This window comes from Triturus cristatus, chromosome 6 (assembly GCF_964204655.1).
Source record: "Triturus cristatus chromosome 6, aTriCri1.1, whole genome shotgun sequence".
NCBI classification, from domain to species: Eukaryota; Metazoa; Chordata; class Amphibia; order Caudata; family Salamandridae; genus Triturus; species Triturus cristatus.
The window spans coordinates 884,500,456-884,518,707 of NC_140589.1; the positions used below are offsets into that span (position 1 = coordinate 884,500,456).

The 18,252-nt window shown below is 45.5% G+C and overlaps 16 non-coding genes across 16 annotated transcripts; 9 read left to right on the plus strand and 7 right to left on the minus strand.

Annotated features, from left to right (window-relative positions):
- Positions 1–903: 903 nt before the first annotated feature.
- TRNAR-ACG (transfer RNA arginine (anticodon ACG)) lies at positions 904–976 on the minus strand. Its single transcript has one exon. It is a non-coding gene; the product is annotated as a tRNA-Arg (tRNA).
- A 774-nt stretch (positions 977–1,750) lies between these two features.
- On the plus strand, positions 1,751–1,857 carry LOC146820397 (U6 spliceosomal RNA). The gene has a single exon (XR_014965089.1). It is a non-coding gene; the product is annotated as a U6 spliceosomal RNA (small nuclear RNA).
- A 999-nt stretch (positions 1,858–2,856) lies between these two features.
- TRNAR-ACG (transfer RNA arginine (anticodon ACG)) lies at positions 2,857–2,929 on the minus strand. The gene has a single exon. It is a non-coding gene; the product is annotated as a tRNA-Arg (tRNA).
- Positions 2,930–3,703: 774 nt separating this feature from the next.
- On the plus strand, positions 3,704–3,810 carry LOC146820399 (U6 spliceosomal RNA). The gene has a single exon (XR_014965090.1). It is a non-coding gene; the product is annotated as a U6 spliceosomal RNA (small nuclear RNA).
- Positions 3,811–4,819: 1,009 nt separating this feature from the next.
- TRNAR-ACG (transfer RNA arginine (anticodon ACG)) lies at positions 4,820–4,892 on the minus strand. The gene has a single exon. It is a non-coding gene; the product is annotated as a tRNA-Arg (tRNA).
- Positions 4,893–5,666: 774 nt separating this feature from the next.
- On the plus strand, positions 5,667–5,773 carry LOC146820401 (U6 spliceosomal RNA). Its single transcript, XR_014965092.1, has one exon. It is a non-coding gene; the product is annotated as a U6 spliceosomal RNA (small nuclear RNA).
- A 999-nt stretch (positions 5,774–6,772) lies between these two features.
- On the minus strand, positions 6,773–6,845 carry TRNAR-ACG (transfer RNA arginine (anticodon ACG)). The gene has a single exon. It is a non-coding gene; the product is annotated as a tRNA-Arg (tRNA).
- Positions 6,846–7,627: 782 nt separating this feature from the next.
- Positions 7,628–7,734, plus strand: LOC146820403 (U6 spliceosomal RNA). Its single transcript, XR_014965093.1, has one exon. It is a non-coding gene; the product is annotated as a U6 spliceosomal RNA (small nuclear RNA).
- Positions 7,735–9,599: 1,865 nt separating this feature from the next.
- LOC146820404 (U6 spliceosomal RNA) lies at positions 9,600–9,706 on the plus strand. Its single transcript, XR_014965451.1, has one exon. It is a non-coding gene; the product is annotated as a U6 spliceosomal RNA (small nuclear RNA).
- A 999-nt stretch (positions 9,707–10,705) lies between these two features.
- On the minus strand, positions 10,706–10,778 carry TRNAR-ACG (transfer RNA arginine (anticodon ACG)). Its single transcript has one exon. It is a non-coding gene; the product is annotated as a tRNA-Arg (tRNA).
- Positions 10,779–11,552: 774 nt separating this feature from the next.
- Positions 11,553–11,659, plus strand: LOC146820406 (U6 spliceosomal RNA). Its single transcript, XR_014965094.1, has one exon. It is a non-coding gene; the product is annotated as a U6 spliceosomal RNA (small nuclear RNA).
- A 1,009-nt stretch (positions 11,660–12,668) lies between these two features.
- TRNAR-ACG (transfer RNA arginine (anticodon ACG)) lies at positions 12,669–12,741 on the minus strand. Its single transcript has one exon. It is a non-coding gene; the product is annotated as a tRNA-Arg (tRNA).
- A 774-nt stretch (positions 12,742–13,515) lies between these two features.
- Positions 13,516–13,622, plus strand: LOC146820408 (U6 spliceosomal RNA). The gene has a single exon (XR_014965096.1). It is a non-coding gene; the product is annotated as a U6 spliceosomal RNA (small nuclear RNA).
- Positions 13,623–14,621: 999 nt separating this feature from the next.
- TRNAR-ACG (transfer RNA arginine (anticodon ACG)) lies at positions 14,622–14,694 on the minus strand. Its single transcript has one exon. It is a non-coding gene; the product is annotated as a tRNA-Arg (tRNA).
- A 782-nt stretch (positions 14,695–15,476) lies between these two features.
- LOC146820410 (U6 spliceosomal RNA) lies at positions 15,477–15,583 on the plus strand. The gene has a single exon (XR_014965097.1). It is a non-coding gene; the product is annotated as a U6 spliceosomal RNA (small nuclear RNA).
- Positions 15,584–17,448: 1,865 nt separating this feature from the next.
- On the plus strand, positions 17,449–17,555 carry LOC146820411 (U6 spliceosomal RNA). Its single transcript, XR_014965452.1, has one exon. It is a non-coding gene; the product is annotated as a U6 spliceosomal RNA (small nuclear RNA).
- The last annotated feature ends 697 nt before the right edge of the window (positions 17,556–18,252 follow it).

The following is an 18,252-nucleotide window of genomic DNA, read 5'->3' on the forward strand; positions in this document are numbered from 1 at the left end:
CAACATTTTTAATGTATTTACCTCGCAGTAAAGAAGGTGCACTCTATGTGTCCAGCTGCATTTAGCAAGGAAGCCTGCAGGACTTCTGGGACTTTTCTTTCTCTTCTTCAGCCTCCCTGTCATTATTCTTCACAACCCCCAAATCTATACTGCTGCCAGCGATGCGTTGCTTTGTGGGAAGCAAGACAAAGAGAAGGGGAGGGCCTATGCAAATGATGGCCTCAGGGCTGTCTGGGAGTCCCTTTTCAGCAGTAATGTTAAAATCCGCCTTGCAACCAAATTGGTCGGGTAAGCTGAAAAACACAAGGCATGATTGGGCACCGGGTCCTCTAGGCCCTTGGAGGACATATTGGGCCTGCATCCCTCAGTTTCTGAGGTCCAAGAAATGTTCACCCTCCACCCTAATAGAGAGGTATTGGCCGATCGTGGCCGATCAGGGCAGAAGGGAGCAGGGCAAGATGCTCATGATCCTGCTCTAATAATGAACTGCCTTCCTCTCTCCTTACCTGTGGTTATGCCTGGCTGCTTGGTTCCAGTTGTAGGCCTACATCCCACAGGCAATTTGCTTGTCTCTCTCACACATGTAAATGGGTCAGCACTCAAGTGCACACACCTGCCTGCACCCACAGATCCTCTCACACACACTTTTCTCAACAAGATTTTTTCCTAGTTTAGAGACTCAGAGACCCATGTTGAAATACAAAAGCAGCACACTACATGACGGCCTTCACATAGAATCCAGCAGCAAATGGGAAACTTTTAACTAGCCGTGGTCCTATTACTGCAGCCCTACCATGGAACGACTGCTGGATGAGTCGTGCTCGAGAATATTGAACCTACAACAAGTCTGAGGTAAATAAGAATTCCACAGGAATACCATAAAACAGGGACCTATGACCCTTTCGAGCCAGATAGGAATCAAACCTACAATCTTCTGATCCGTAGTCAGACGCGTTATCCATTGCGCCACTGGCCCCATGTAGGTACACCCATACTTTTGTCCTTAAGAGGACCAGAAATTGTGTGTGTGTGTGTGTGTGTTTTAAAACACCATTCCATCAACATTTTTAGCCATGTTTACTGCTCACAACCAAAAGACACAAGTAAACCCACCTGAGGGACCTCCTGAAATTCTGTTCTGTCAGGTGTTCCTAACTTATACAAAGGACTTTAGGAGGAGGAAGGACCTAAAAGTCAGGCGAAATGGTCCTAGATCCAAGGAAATGTTTTAGATCAGCCTCAGTTTCTTAAATAGTCTGCATTAACATCATCAGTTCCACGTCTGTGTGGAGCTGATCTTGAGGACTTCTTTATCAGCAGGCGGGTACAACAATAAAGTGTTTAATATTACAATACAGGCGAAAATTCAGACACCTTGTCATAGGCTCACCTTGTCCAGGGACCCAGGCATGCTACCTTTCCACTCTCAGAGCCCTTCACCTAACCTACTGTGCAGCTGTTTCACCTCTAATATCACTGTTCCACAGGCAGCGTGATGTCACAATGTTCCTTGTCTGTAGCCTGAACCATGAGCCTTTGCAACCCTGGCATAATCTACATACTTCCAATTGGTGAAGTCTTGGACCACAAATGCAGTGAAGAATAATGGATTGTTACTCTTCATTCATTTTTGCCCATTGGCTCAGATTTGAATGCTTACAGGCCATCCGAGCATCTCTGCCAGGCCACCCTATGTCTAGAGACTGTAGATTTAGAGAGTTTATAAACATTGTAGGTTCATCAATGAAGTGTGCTCGCTTCGGCAGCACATATACTAAAATTGGAACGATACAGAGAAGATTAGCATGGCCCCTGCGCAAGGATGACACGCAAATTCGTGAAGCGTTCCATATTTTTACCAGCTCTCAGGAGAGAAATGTTCTATGTTTTCAAGACTAATTAAAATAATAAAGCAGGTTCCAGTGCTTTCCTCCTAATATGTATTTTTCAATTTTTCTCTCCTCAACATTTTTAATGTATTTACCTCGCAGTAAAGAAGGTGCACTCTATGTGTCCAGCTGCATTTAGCAAGGAAGCCTGCAGGATTTCTGGGACTTTTCTTTCTCTTCTTCAGCCTCCCTGTCATTATTCTTCACAACCCCCAAATCTATACTGCTGCCAGCGATGCGTTGCTTTGTGGGAAGCAAGACAAAGAGAAGGGGAGGGCCTATGCAAATAATGGCCTCAGGGCTGTCTGGGAGTCCCTTTTCAGCAGTACTGTTAAAATCCGCCTTGCAACCAGATTGGTCGGGTAAGCTGAAAAACACCAGGCATGATTGGGCACCGGGTCCTCTAGGCCCTTGGAGGACATATTGGGCCTGCATCCCTCAGTTTCTGAGGTCCAAGAAATGTTCACCCTCCACCCTAATAGAGAGGTCTTGGCCGATCGGGGCAGAAGGGAGCAGGGCAAGATGCTCAAGATCCTGCTCTAATAATGAACTGCCTTCCTCTCTCCTTACCTGTGGTTATGCCTGGCTGCTTGGTTCCAGTTGTAGGCCTACATCCCACAGGCAATTTGCTTGTCTCTCTCACACATGTAAATGGGTCAGCACTCAAGTGCGCACACCTGCCTGCACCCACAGATCCTCTCACACACACTTTTCTCAACAAGATTTTTTCCTAGTTTAGAGACTCAGAGACCCATGTTGAAATACAAAAGCAGCACACCACATGACGGCCTTCACATAGAATCCAGCAGCAAATGGGAAACTTTTAACCAGCCGTGGTCCTATTACTGCAGCCCTACCATGGAACGACTGCTGGATGAGTCGTGCTCAAGAATATTGAACCTACAACAAGTCTGAGGTAAATAAGAATTCCACAGGAATACCATAAAACAGGGACCTATGACCCTTTCGAGCCAGATAGGAGTCGAACCTACAATCTTCTGATCCGTAGTCAGACACGTTATCCATTGCGCCACTGGCCCCATGTAGGTACACCCATACTTTTGTCCTTAAGAGGACCAGAAATTGTGTGTGTGTGTGTGTGTGTTTTAAAACACCATTCCATCAACCTTTTTAGCCATGTTTACTGCTCACAACCAGAAGACACAAGTAAACCCACCTGAGGGACCTCCTGAAATTCTGTTCTGTCAGGTGTTCCTAACTTATACAAAGGACTTTAGGAGGAGGAAGGACCTAAAAGTCAGGCGAAATGGTCCTAGATCCAAGGAAATGTTTTAGATCAGCCTCAGTTTCTTAAATAGTCTGCATTAACATCATCAGTTCCACGTCTGTGTGGAGCTGATCTTGAGGACTTCTTAATCAGCAGGCGGGTACAACAATAAAGTGTTTAATATTACAATACAGGCGAAAATTCAGACACCTTGTCATAGGCTCACCTTGTCCAGGGACCCAGGCATGCTGCCTTTCCACTCTCAGAGCCCTTCACCTAACCTACTGTGCAGCTGTTTCACCTCTAATATCACTGTTCCACAGGCAGCTTGATGTCACAATGTTCCTTGTCTGTAGCCTGAACCATGAGCCTTTGCAACCCTGGCATAATCTACATACTTCCAATTGGTGAAGTCTTGGACCACAAATGCAGTGAAGAATAATGGATTGTTACTCTTCATTCATTTTTGCCCATTGGCTCAGATTTGAATGCTTACAGGCCATCCGAGCATCTCTGCCAGGCCACCCTATGTCTAGAGACTGTAGATTTAGAGAGTTTATAGACATTGTAGGTTCATCAATGAAGTGTGCTCGCTTCGGCAGCACATATACTAAAATTGGAACGATACAGAGAAGATTAGCATGGCCCCTGCGCAAGGATGACACGCAAATTCGTGAAGCGTTCCATATTTTTACCAGCTTTCAGGAGAGAAATGTTCTATGTTTTCAAGACTAATTGAAATAATAAAGCAGGTTCCAGTGCTTTCCTCCTAATATGTATTTTTCAATTTTTCTCTCCTCAACATTTTTAATGTATTTACCTCGCAGTAAAGAAGGTGCACTCTATGTGTCCAGCTGCATTTAGCAAGGAAGCCTGCAGGACTTCTGGGACTTTTCTTTCTCTTCTTCAGCCTCCCTGTCATTATTCTTCACAACCCCCAAATCTATACTGCTGCCAGCGATGCGTTGCTTTGTGGGAAGCAAGACAAAGAGAAGGGGAGGGCCTATGCAAATGATGGCCTCAGGGCTGTCTGGGAGTCCCTTTTCAGCAGTAATGTTAAAATCCGCCTTGCAACCAAATTGGTCGGGTAAGCTGAAAAACACAAGGCATGATTGGGCACCGGGTCCTCTAGGCCCTTGGAGGACATATTGGGCCTGCATCCCTCAGTTTCTGAGGTCCAAGAAATGTTCACCCTCCACCCTAATAGAGAGGTATTGGCCGATCGTGGCCGATCAGGGCAGAAGGGAGCAGGGCAAGATGCTCATGATCCTGCTCTAATAATGAACTGCCTTCCTCTCTCCTTACCTGTGGTTATGCCTGGCTGCTTGGTTCCAGTTGTAGGCCTACATCCCACAGGCAATTTGCTTGTCTCTCTCACACATGTAAATGGGTCAGCACTCAAGTGCACACACCTGCCTGCACCCACAGATCCTCTCACACACACTTTTCTCAACAAGATTTTTTCCTAGTTTAGAGACTCAGAGACCCATGTTGAAATACAAAAGCAGCACACTACATGACGGCCTTCACATAGAATCCAGCAGCAAATGGGAAACTTTTAACTAGCCGTGGTCCTATTACTGCAGCCCTACCATGGAACGACTGCTGGATGAGTCGTGCTCGAGAATATTGAACCTACAACAAGTCTGAGGTAAATAAGAATTCCACAGGAATACCATAAAACAGGGACCTATGACCCTTTCGAGCCAGATAGGAATCAAACCTACAATCTTCTGATCCGTAGTCAGACGCGTTATCCATTGCGCCACTGGCCCCATGTAGGTACACCCATACTTTTGTCCTTAAGAGGACCAGAAATTGTGTGTGTGTGTGTGTGTGTTTTAAAACACCATTCCATCAACATTTTTAGCCATGTTTACTGCTCACAACCAAAAGACACAAGTAAACCCACCTGAGGGACCTCCTGAAATTCTGTTCTGTCAGGTGTTCCTAACTTATACAAAGGACTTTAGGAGGAGGAAGGACCTAAAAGTCAGGCGAAATGGTCCTAGATCCAAGGAAATGTTTTAGATCAGCCTCAGTTTCTTAAATAGTCTGCATTAACATCATCAGTTCCACGTCTGTGTGGAGCTGATCTTGAGGACTTCTTTATCAGCAGGCGGGTACAACAATAAAGTGTTTAATATTACAATACAGGCGAAAATTCAGACACCTTGTCATAGGCTCACCTTGTCCAGGGACCCAGGCATGCTACCTTTCCACTCTCAGAGCCCTTCACCTAACCTACTGTGCAGCTGTTTCACCTCTAATATCACTGTTCCACAGGCAGCGTGATGTCACAATGTTCCTTGTCTGTAGCCTGAACCATGAGCCTTTGCAACCCTGGCATAATCTACATACTTCCAATTGGTGAAGTCTTGGACCACAAATGCAGTGAAGAATAATGGATTGTTACTCTTCATTCATTTTTGCCCATTGGCTCAGATTTGAATGCTTACAGGCCATCCGAGCATCTCTGCCAGGCCACCCTATGTCTAGAGACTGTAGATTTAGAGAGTTTATAAACATTGTAGGTTCATCAATGAAGTGTGCTCGCTTCGGCAGCACATATACTAAAATTGGAACGATACAGAGAAGATTAGCATGGCCCCTGCGCAAGGATGACACGCAAATTCGTGAAGCGTTCCATATTTTTACCAGCTCTCAGGAGAGAAATGTTCTATGTTTTCAAGACTAATTAAAATAATAAAGCAGGTTCCAGTGCTTTCCTCCTAATATGTATTTTTCAATTTTTCTCTCCTCAACATTTTTAATGTATTTACCTCGCAGTAAAGAAGGTGCACTCTATGTGTCCAGCTGCATTTAGCAAGGAAGCCTGCAGGATTTCTGGGACTTTTCTTTCTCTTCTTCAGCCTCCCTGTCATTATTCTTCACAACCCCCAAATCTATACTGCTGCCAGCGATGCGTTGCTTTGTGGGAAGCAAGACAAAGAGAAGGGGAGGGCCTATGCAAATAATGGCCTCAGGGCTGTCTGGGAGTCCCTTTTCAGCAGTACTGTTAAAATCCGCCTTGCAACCAGATTGGTCGGGTAAGCTGAAAAACACCAGGCATGATTGGGCACCGGGTCCTCTAGGCCCTTGGAGGACATATTGGGCCTGCATCCCTCAGTTTCTGAGGTCCAAGAAATGTTCACCCTCCACCCTAATAGAGAGGTCTTGGCCGATCGGGGCAGAAGGGAGCAGGGCAAGATGCTCAAGATCCTGCTCTAATAATGAACTGCCTTCCTCTCTCCTTACCTGTGGTTATGCCTGGCTGCTTGGTTCCAGTTGTAGGCCTACATCCCACAGGCAATTTGCTTGTCTCTCTCACACATGTAAATGGGTCAGCACTCAAGTGCGCACACCTGCCTGCACCCACAGATCCTCTCACACACACTTTTCTCAACAAGATTTTTTCCTAGTTTAGAGACTCAGAGACCCATGTTGAAATACAAAAGCAGCACACTACATGACGGCCTTCACATAGAATCCAGCAGCAAATGGGAAACTTTTAACTAGCCGTGGTCCTATTACTGCAGCCCTACCATGGAACGACTGCTGGATGAGTCGTGCTCGAGAATATTGAACCTACAACAAGTCTGAGGTAAATAAGAATTCCACAGGAATACCATAAAACAGGGACCTATGACCCTTTCGAGCCAGATAGGAATCAAACCTACAATCTTCTGATCCGTAGTCAGACGCGTTATCCATTGCGCCACTGGCCCCATGTAGGTACACCCATACTTTTGTCCTTAAGAGGACCAGAAATTGTGTGTGTGTGTGTGTGTGTGTGTGTGTTTTAAAACACCATTCCATCAACCTTTTTAGCCATGTTTACTGCTCACAACCAGAAGACACAAGTAAACCCACCTGAGGGACCTCCTGAAATTCTGTTCTGTCAGGTGTTCCTAACTTATACAAAGGACTTTAGGAGGAGGAAGGACCTAAAAGTCAGGCGAAATGGTCCTAGATCCAAGGAAATGTTTTAGATCAGCCTCAGTTTCTTAAATAGTCTGCATTAACATCATCAGTTCCACGTCTGTGTGGAGCTGATCTTGAGGACTTCTTAATCAGCAGGCGGGTACAACAATAAAGTGTTTAATATTACAATACAGGCGAAAATTCAGACACCTTGTCATAGGCTCACCTTGTCCAGGGACCCAGGCATGCTGCCTTTCCACTCTCAGAGCCCTTCACCTAACCTACTGTGCAGCTGTTTCACCTCTAATATCACTGTTCCACAGGCAGCGTGATGTCACAATGTTCCTTGTCTGTAGCCTGAACCATGAGCCTTTGCAACCCTGGCATAATCTACATACTTCCAATTGGTGAAGTCTTGGACCACAAATGCAGTGAAGAATAATGGATTGTTACTCTTCATTCATTTTTGCCCATTGGCTCAGATTTGAATGCTTACAGGCCATCCGAGCATCTCTGCCAGGCCACCCTATGTCTAGAGACTGTAGATTTAGAGAGTTTATAAACATTGTAGGTTCATCAATAAAGTGTGCTCGCTTCGGCAGCACATATACTAAAATTGGAACGATACAGAGAAGATTAGCATGGCCCCTGCGCAAGGATGACACGCAAATTCGTGAAGCGTTCCATATTTTTACCAGCTTTCAGGAGAGAAATGTTCTATGTTTTCAAGACTAATTAAAATAATAAAGCAGGTTCCAGTGCTTTCCTCCTAATATGTATTTTTCAATTTTTCTCTCCTCAACATTTTTAATGTATTTACCTCGCAGTAAAGAAGGTGCACTCTATGTGTCCAGCTGCATTTAGCAAGGAAGCCTGCAGGACTTCTGGGACTTTTCTTTCTCTTCTTCAGCCTCCCTGTCATTATTCTTCACAACCCCCAAATCTATACTGCTGCCAGCGATGCGTTGCTTTGTGGGAAGCAAGACAAAGAGAAGGGGAGGGCCTATGCAAATGATGGCCTCAGGGCTGTCTGGGAGTCCCTTTTCAGCAGTACTGTTAAAATCCGCCTTGCAACCAGATTGGTCGGGTAAGCTGAAAAACACCAGGCATGATTGGGCACCGGGTCCTCTAGGCCCTTGGAGGACATATTGGGCCTGCATCCCTCAGTTTCTGAGGTCCAAGAAATGTTCACCCTCCACCCTAATAGAGAGGTCTTGGCCGATCGTGGCCGATCGGGGCAGAAGGGAGCAGGGCAAGATGCTCATGATCCTGCTCTAATAATGAACTGCCTTCCTCTCTCCTTACCTGTGGTTATGCCTGGCTGCTTGGTTCCAGTTGTAGGCCTACATCCCACAGGCAATTTGCTTGTCTCTCTCACACATGTAAATGGGTCAGCACTCAAGTGCACACACCTGCCTGCACCCACAGATCCTCTCACACACACTTTTCTCAACAAGATTTTTTCCTAGTTTAGAGACTCAGAGACCCATGTTGAAATACAAAAGCAGCACACCACATGACGGCCTTCACATAGAATCCAGCAGCAAATGGGAAACTTTTAACTAGCCGTGGTCCTATTACTGCAGCCCTACCATGGAACGACTGCTGGATGAGTCGTGCTCGAGAATATTGAACCTACAACAAGTCTGAGGTAAATAAGAATTCCACAGGAATACCATAAACAGGGACCTATGACCCTTTCGAGCCAGATAGGAATCAAACCTACAATCGACTGATCCGTAGTCAGACGCGTTATCCATTGCGCCACTGGCCCCATGTAGGTACACCCATACTTTTGTCCTTAAGAGGACCAGAAATTGTGTGTGTGTGTGTGTGTGTGTATGTGTGTTTTAAAACACCATTCCATCAACCTTTTTAGCCATGTTTACTGCTCACAACCAGAAGACACAAGTAAACCCACCTGAGGGACCTCCTGAAATTCTGTTCTGTCAGGTGTTCCTAACTTATACAAAGGACTTTAGGAGGAGGAAGGACCTAAAAGTCAGGCGAAATGGTCCTAGATCCAAGGAAATGTTTTAGATCAGCCTCAGTTTCTTAAATAGTCTGCATTAACATCATCAGTTCCACGTCTGTGTGGAGCTGATCTTGAGGACTTCTTAATCAGCAGGCGGGTACAACAATAAAGTGTTTAATATTACAATACAGGCGAAAATTCAGACACCTTGTCATAGGCTCACCTTGTCCAGGGACCCAGGCATGCTGCCTTTCCACTCTCAGAGCCCTTCACCTAACCTACTGTGCAGCTGTTTCACCTCTAATATCACTGTTCCACAGGCAGCGTGATGTCACAATGTTCCTTGTCTGTAGCCTGAACCATGAGCCTTTGCAACCCTGGCATAATCTACATACTTCCAATTGGTGAAGTCTTGGACCACAAATGCAGTGAAGAATAATGGATTGTTACTCTTCATTCATTTTTGCCCATTGGCTCAGATTTGAATGCTTACAGGCCATCCGAGCATCTCTGCCAGGCCACCCTATGTCTAGAGACTGTAGATTTAGAGAGTTTATAAACATTGTAGGTTCATCACTGAAGTGTGCTCGCTTCGGCAGCACATATACTAAAATTGGAACGATACAGAGAAGATTAGCATGGCCCCTGCGCAAGGATGACACGCAAATTCGTGAAGCGTGCCATATTTTTACCAGCTTTCAGGAGAGAAATGTTCTATGTTTTCAAGACTAATTGAAATAATAAAGCAGGTTCCAGTGCTTTCCTCCTAATATGTATTTTTCAATTTTTCTCTCCTCAACATTTTTAATGTATTTACCTCGCAGTAAAGAAGGTGTACTCTATGTGTCCAGCTGCATTTAGCAAGGAAGCCTGCAGGACTTCTGGGACTTTTCTTTCTCTTCTTCAGCCTCCCTGTCATTATTCTTCACAACCCCCAAATCTATACTGCTGCCAGCGATGCGTTGCTTTGTGGGAAGCAAGACAAAGAGAAGGGGAGGGCCTATGCAAATGATGGCCTCAGGGCTGTCTGGGAGTCCCTTTTCAGCAGTACTGTTAAAATCCGCCTTGCAACCAGATTGGTCTGGTAAGCTGAAAAATACCAGGCATGATTGGGCACCGGGTCCTCTAGGCCCTTGGAGGACATATTGGGCCTGCATCCCTCAGTTTCTGAGGTCCAAGAAATGTTCACCCTCCACCCTAATAGAGAGGTCTTGGCCGATCGGGGCAGAAGGGAGCAGGGCAAGATGCTCATGATCCTGCTCTAATAATGAACTGCCTTCCTCTCTCCTTACCTGTGGTTATGCCTGGCTGCTTGGTTCCAGTTGTAGGCCTACATCCCACAGGCAATTTGCTTGTCTCTCTCACACATGTAAATGGGTCAGCACTCAAGTGCGCACACCTGCCTGCACCCACAGATCCTCTCACACACACTTTTCTCAACAAGATTTTTTCCTAGTTTAGAGACTCAGAGACCCATGTTGAAATACAAAAGCAGCACACCACATGACGGCCTTCACATAGAATCCAGCAGCAAATGGGAAACTTTTAACCAGCCGTGGTCCTATTACTGCAGCCCTACCATGGAACGACTGCTGGATGAGTCGTGCTCAAGAATATTGAACCTACAACAAGTCTGAGGTAAATAAGAATTCCACAGGAATACCATAAAACAGGGACCTATGACCCTTTCGAGCCAGATAGGAGTCGAACCTACAATCTTCTGATCCGTAGTCAGACACGTTATCCATTGCGCCACTGGCCCCATGTAGGTACACCCATACTTTTGTCCTTAAGAGGACCAGAAATTGTGTGTGTGTGTGTGTGTGTTTTAAAACACCATTCCATCAACCTTTTTAGCCATGTTTACTGCTCACAACCAGAAGACACAAGTAAACCCACCTGAGGGACCTCCTGAAATTCTGTTCTGTCAGGTGTTCCTAACTTATACAAAGGACTTTAGGAGGAGGAAGGACCTAAAAGTCAGGCGAAATGGTCCTATATCCAAGGAAATGTTTTAGATCAGCCTCAGTTTCTTAAATAGTCTGCATTAACATCATCAGTTCCACGTCTGTGTGGAGCTGATCTTGAGGACTTCTTAATCAGCAGGCGGGTACAACAATAAAGTGTTTAATATTACAATACAGGCGAAAATTCAGACACCTTGTCATAGGCTCACCTTGTCCAGGGACCCAGGCATGCTGCCTTTCCACTCTCAGAGCCCTTCACCTAACCTACTGTGCAGCTGTTTCACCTCTAATATCACTGTTCCACAGGCAGCTTGATGTCACAATGTTCCTTGTCTGTAGCCTGAACCATGAGCCTTTGCAACCCTGGCATAATCTACATACTTCCAATTGGTGAAGTCTTGGACCACAAATGCAGTGAAGAATAATGGATTGTTACTCTTCATTCATTTTTGCCCATTGGCTCAGATTTGAATGCTTACAGGCCATCCGAGCATCTCTGCCAGGCCACCCTATGTCTAGAGACTGTAGATTTAGAGAGTTTATAGACATTGTAGGTTCATCAATGAAGTGTGCTCGCTTCGGCAGCACATATACTAAAATTGGAACGATACAGAGAAGATTAGCATGGCCCCTGCGCAAGGATGACACGCAAATTCGTGAAGCGTTCCATATTTTTACCAGCTTTCAGGAGAGAAATGTTCTATGTTTTCAAGACTAATTGAAATAATAAAGCAGGTTCCAGTGCTTTCCTCCTAATATGTATTTTTCAATTTTTCTCTCCTCAACATTTTTAATGTATTTACCTCGCAGTAAAGAAGGTGCACTCTATGTGTCCAGCTGCATTTAGCAAGGAAGCCTGCAGGACTTCTGGGACTTTTCTTTCTCTTCTTCAGCCTCCCTGTCATTATTCTTCACAACCCCCAAATCTATACTGCTGCCAGCGATGCGTTGCTTTGTGGGAAGCAAGACAAAGAGAAGGGGAGGGCCTATGCAAATGATGGCCTCAGGGCTGTCTGGGAGTCCCTTTTCAGCAGTAATGTTAAAATCCGCCTTGCAACCAAATTGGTCGGGTAAGCTGAAAAACACAAGGCATGATTGGGCACCGGGTCCTCTAGGCCCTTGGAGGACATATTGGGCCTGCATCCCTCAGTTTCTGAGGTCCAAGAAATGTTCACCCTCCACCCTAATAGAGAGGTATTGGCCGATCGTGGCCGATCAGGGCAGAAGGGAGCAGGGCAAGATGCTCATGATCCTGCTCTAATAATGAACTGCCTTCCTCTCTCCTTACCTGTGGTTATGCCTGGCTGCTTGGTTCCAGTTGTAGGCCTACATCCCACAGGCAATTTGCTTGTCTCTCTCACACATGTAAATGGGTCAGCACTCAAGTGCACACACCTGCCTGCACCCACAGATCCTCTCACACACACTTTTCTCAACAAGATTTTTTCCTAGTTTAGAGACTCAGAGACCCATGTTGAAATACAAAAGCAGCACACTACATGACGGCCTTCACATAGAATCCAGCAGCAAATGGGAAACTTTTAACTAGCCGTGGTCCTATTACTGCAGCCCTACCATGGAACGACTGCTGGATGAGTCGTGCTCGAGAATATTGAACCTACAACAAGTCTGAGGTAAATAAGAATTCCACAGGAATACCATAAAACAGGGACCTATGACCCTTTCGAGCCAGATAGGAATCAAACCTACAATCTTCTGATCCGTAGTCAGACGCGTTATCCATTGCGCCACTGGCCCCATGTAGGTACACCCATACTTTTGTCCTTAAGAGGACCAGAAATTGTGTGTGTGTGTGTGTGTGTTTTAAAACACCATTCCATCAACATTTTTAGCCATGTTTACTGCTCACAACCAAAAGACACAAGTAAACCCACCTGAGGGACCTCCTGAAATTCTGTTCTGTCAGGTGTTCCTAACTTATACAAAGGACTTTAGGAGGAGGAAGGACCTAAAAGTCAGGCGAAATGGTCCTAGATCCAAGGAAATGTTTTAGATCAGCCTCAGTTTCTTAAATAGTCTGCATTAACATCATCAGTTCCACGTCTGTGTGGAGCTGATCTTGAGGACTTCTTTATCAGCAGGCGGGTACAACAATAAAGTGTTTAATATTACAATACAGGCGAAAATTCAGACACCTTGTCATAGGCTCACCTTGTCCAGGGACCCAGGCATGCTACCTTTCCACTCTCAGAGCCCTTCACCTAACCTACTGTGCAGCTGTTTCACCTCTAATATCACTGTTCCACAGGCAGCGTGATGTCACAATGTTCCTTGTCTGTAGCCTGAACCATGAGCCTTTGCAACCCTGGCATAATCTACATACTTCCAATTGGTGAAGTCTTGGACCACAAATGCAGTGAAGAATAATGGATTGTTACTCTTCATTCATTTTTGCCCATTGGCTCAGATTTGAATGCTTACAGGCCATCCGAGCATCTCTGCCAGGCCACCCTATGTCTAGAGACTGTAGATTTAGAGAGTTTATAAACATTGTAGGTTCATCAATGAAGTGTGCTCGCTTCGGCAGCACATATACTAAAATTGGAACGATACAGAGAAGATTAGCATGGCCCCTGCGCAAGGATGACACGCAAATTCGTGAAGCGTTCCATATTTTTACCAGCTCTCAGGAGAGAAATGTTCTATGTTTTCAAGACTAATTAAAATAATAAAGCAGGTTCCAGTGCTTTCCTCCTAATATGTATTTTTCAATTTTTCTCTCCTCAACATTTTTAATGTATTTACCTCGCAGTAAAGAAGGTGCACTCTATGTGTCCAGCTGCATTTAGCAAGGAAGCCTGCAGGATTTCTGGGACTTTTCTTTCTCTTCTTCAGCCTCCCTGTCATTATTCTTCACAACCCCCAAATCTATACTGCTGCCAGCGATGCGTTGCTTTGTGGGAAGCAAGACAAAGAGAAGGGGAGGGCCTATGCAAATAATGGCCTCAGGGCTGTCTGGGAGTCCCTTTTCAGCAGTACTGTTAAAATCCGCCTTGCAACCAGATTGGTCGGGTAAGCTGAAAAACACCAGGCATGATTGGGCACCGGGTCCTCTAGGCCCTTGGAGGACATATTGGGCCTGCATCCCTCAGTTTCTGAGGTCCAAGAAATGTTCACCCTCCACCCTAATAGAGAGGTCTTGGCCGATCGGGGCAGAAGGGAGCAGGGCAAGATGCTCAAGATCCTGCTCTAATAATGAACTGCCTTCCTCTCTCCTTACCTGTGGTTATGCCTGGCTGCTTGGTTCCAGTTGTAGGCCTACATCCCACAGGCAATTTGCTTGTCTCTCTCACACATGTAAATGGGTCAGCACTCAAGTGCGCACACCTGCCTGCACCCACAGATCCTCTCACACACACTTTTCTCAACAAGATTTTTTCCTAGTTTAGAGACTCAGAGACCCATGTTGAAATACAAAAGCAGCACACTACATGACGGCCTTCACATAGAATCCAGCAGCAAATGGGAAACTTTTAACTAGCCGTGGTCCTATTACTGCAGCCCTACCATGGAACGACTGCTGGATGAGTCGTGCTCGAGAATATTGAACCTACAACAAGTCTGAGGTAAATAAGAATTCCACAGGAATACCATAAAACAGGGACCTATGACCCTTTCGAGCCAGATAGGAATCAAACCTACAATCTTCTGATCCGTAGTCAGACGCGTTATCCATTGCGCCACTGGCCCCATGTAGGTACACCCATACTTTTGTCCTTAAGAGGACCAGAAATTGTGTGTGTGTGTGTGTGTGTGTGTGTGTTTTAAAACACCATTCCATCAACCTTTTTAGCCATGTTTACTGCTCACAACCAGAAGACACAAGTAAACCCACCTGAGGGACCTCCTGAAATTCTGTTCTGTCAGGTGTTCCTAACTTATACAAAGGACTTTAGGAGGAGGAAGGACCTAAAAGTCAGGCGAAATGGTCCTAGATCCAAGGAAATGTTTTAGATCAGCCTCAGTTTCTTAAATAGTCTGCATTAACATCATCAGTTCCACGTCTGTGTGGAGCTGATCTTGAGGACTTCTTAATCAGCAGGCGGGTACAACAATAAAGTGTTTAATATTACAATACAGGCGAAAATTCAGACACCTTGTCATAGGCTCACCTTGTCCAGGGACCCAGGCATGCTGCCTTTCCACTCTCAGAGCCCTTCACCTAACCTACTGTGCAGCTGTTTCACCTCTAATATCACTGTTCCACAGGCAGCGTGATGTCACAATGTTCCTTGTCTGTAGCCTGAACCATGAGCCTTTGCAACCCTGGCATAATCTACATACTTCCAATTGGTGAAGTCTTGGACCACAAATGCAGTGAAGAATAATGGATTGTTACTCTTCATTCATTTTTGCCCATTGGCTCAGATTTGAATGCTTACAGGCCATCCGAGCATCTCTGCCAGGCCACCCTATGTCTAGAGACTGTAGATTTAGAGAGTTTATAAACATTGTAGGTTCATCAATAAAGTGTGCTCGCTTCGGCAGCACATATACTAAAATTGGAACGATACAGAGAAGATTAGCATGGCCCCTGCGCAAGGATGACACGCAAATTCGTGAAGCGTTCCATATTTTTACCAGCTTTCAGGAGAGAAATGTTCTATGTTTTCAAGACTAATTAAAATAATAAAGCAGGTTCCAGTGCTTTCCTCCTAATATGTATTTTTCAATTTTTCTCTCCTCAACATTTTTAATGTATTTACCTCGCAGTAAAGAAGGTGCACTCTATGTGTCCAGCTGCATTTAGCAAGGAAGCCTGCAGGACTTCTGGGACTTTTCTTTCTCTTCTTCAGCCTCCCTGTCATTATTCTTCACAACCCCCAAATCTATACTGCTGCCAGCGATGCGTTGCTTTGTGGGAAGCAAGACAAAGAGAAGGGGAGGGCCTATGCAAATGATGGCCTCAGGGCTGTCTGGGAGTCCCTTTTCAGCAGTACTGTTAAAATCCGCCTTGCAACCAGATTGGTCGGGTAAGCTGAAAAACACCAGGCATGATTGGGCACCGGGTCCTCTAGGCCCTTGGAGGACATATTGGGCCTGCATCCCTCAGTTTCTGAGGTCCAAGAAATGTTCACCCTCCACCCTAATAGAGAGGTCTTGGCCGATCGTGGCCGATCGGGGCAGAAGGGAGCAGGGCAAGATGCTCATGATCCTGCTCTAATAATGAACTGCCTTCCTCTCTCCTTACCTGTGGTTATGCCTGGCTGCTTGGTTCCAGTTGTAGGCCTACATCCCACAGGCAATTTGCTTGTCTCTCTCACACATGTAAATGGGTCAGCACTCAAGTGCACACACCTGCCTGCACCCACAGATCCTCTCACACACACTTTTCTCAACAAGATTTTTTCCTAGTTTAGAGACTCAGAGACCCATGTTGAAATACAAAAGCAGCACACCACATGACGGCCTTCACATAGAATCCAGCAGCAAATGGGAAACTTTTAACTAGCCGTGGTCCTATTACTGCAGCCCTACCATGGAACGACTGCTGGATGAGTCGTGCTCGAGAATATTGAACCTACAACAAGTCTGAGGTAAATAAGAATTCCACAGGAATACCATAAACAGGGACCTATGACCCTTTCGAGCCAGATAGGAATCAAACCTACAATCGACTGATCCGTAGTCAGACGCGTTATCCATTGCGCCACTGGCCCCATGTAGGTACACCCATACTTTTGTCCTTAAGAGGACCAGAAATTGTGTGTGTGTGTGTGTGTGTGTATGTGTGTTTTAAAACACCATTCCATCAACCTTTTTAGCCATGTTTACTGCTCACAACCAGAAGACACAAGTAAACCCACCTGAGGGACCTCCTGAAATTCTGTTCTGTCAGGTGTTCCTAACTTATACAAAGGACTTTAGGAGGAGGAAGGACCTAAAAGTCAGGCGAAATGGTCCTAGATCCAAGGAAATGTTTTAGATCAGCCTCAGTTTCTTAAATAGTCTGCATTAACATCATCAGTTCCACGTCTGTGTGGAGCTGATCTTGAGGACTTCTTAATCAGCAGGCGGGTACAACAATAAAGTGTTTAATATTACAATACAGGCGAAAATTCAGACACCTTGTCATAGGCTCACCTTGTCCAGGGACCCAGGCATGCTGCCTTTCCACTCTCAGAGCCCTTCACCTAACCTACTGTGCAGCTGTTTCACCTCTAATATCACTGTTCCACAGGCAGCGTGATGTCACAATGTTCCTTGTCTGTAGCCTGAACCATGAGCCTTTGCAACCCTGGCATAATCTACATACTTCCAATTGGTGAAGTCTTGGACCACAAATGCAGTGAAGAATAATGGATTGTTACTCTTCATTCATTTTTGCCCATTGGCTCAGATTTGAATGCTTACAGGCCATCCGAGCATCTCTGCCAGGCCACCCTATGTCTAGAGACTGTAGATTTAGAGAGTTTATAAACATTGTAGGTTCATCACTGAAGTGTGCTCGCTTCGGCAGCACATATACTAAAATTGGAACGATACAGAGAAGATTAGCATGGCCCCTGCGCAAGGATGACACGCAAATTCGTGAAGCGTGCCATATTTTTACCAGCTTTCAGGAGAGAAATGTTCTATGTTTTCAAGACTAATTGAAATAATAAAGCAGGTTCCAGTGCTTTCCTCCTAATATGTATTTTTCAATTTTTCTCTCCTCAACATTTTTAATGTATTTACCTCGCAGTAAAGAAGGTGTACTCTATGTGTCCAGCTGCATTTAGCAAGGAAGCCTGCAGGACTTCTGGGACTTTTCTTTCTCTTCTTCAGCCTCCCTGTCATTATTCTTCACAACCCCCAAATCTATACTGCTGCCAGCGATGCGTTGCTTTGTGGGAAGCAAGACAAAGAGAAGGGGAGGGCCTATGCAAATGATGGCCTCAGGGCTGTCTGGGAGTCCCTTTTCAGCAGTACTGTTAAAATCCGCCTTGCAACCAGATTGGTCTGGTAAGCTGAAAAATACCAGGCATGATTGGGCACCGGGTCCTCTAGGCCCTTGGAGGACATATTGGGCCTGCATCCCTCAGTTTCTGAGGTCCAAGAAATGTTCACCCTCCACCCTAATAGAGAGGTCTTGGCCGATCGGGGCAGAAGGGAGCAGGGCAAGATGCTCATGATCCTGCTCTAATAATGAACTGCCTTCCTCTCTCCTTACCTGTGGTTATGCCTGGCTGCTTGGTTCCAGTTGTAGGCCTACATCCCACAGGCAATTTGCTTGTCTCTCTCACACATGTAAATGGGTCAGCACTC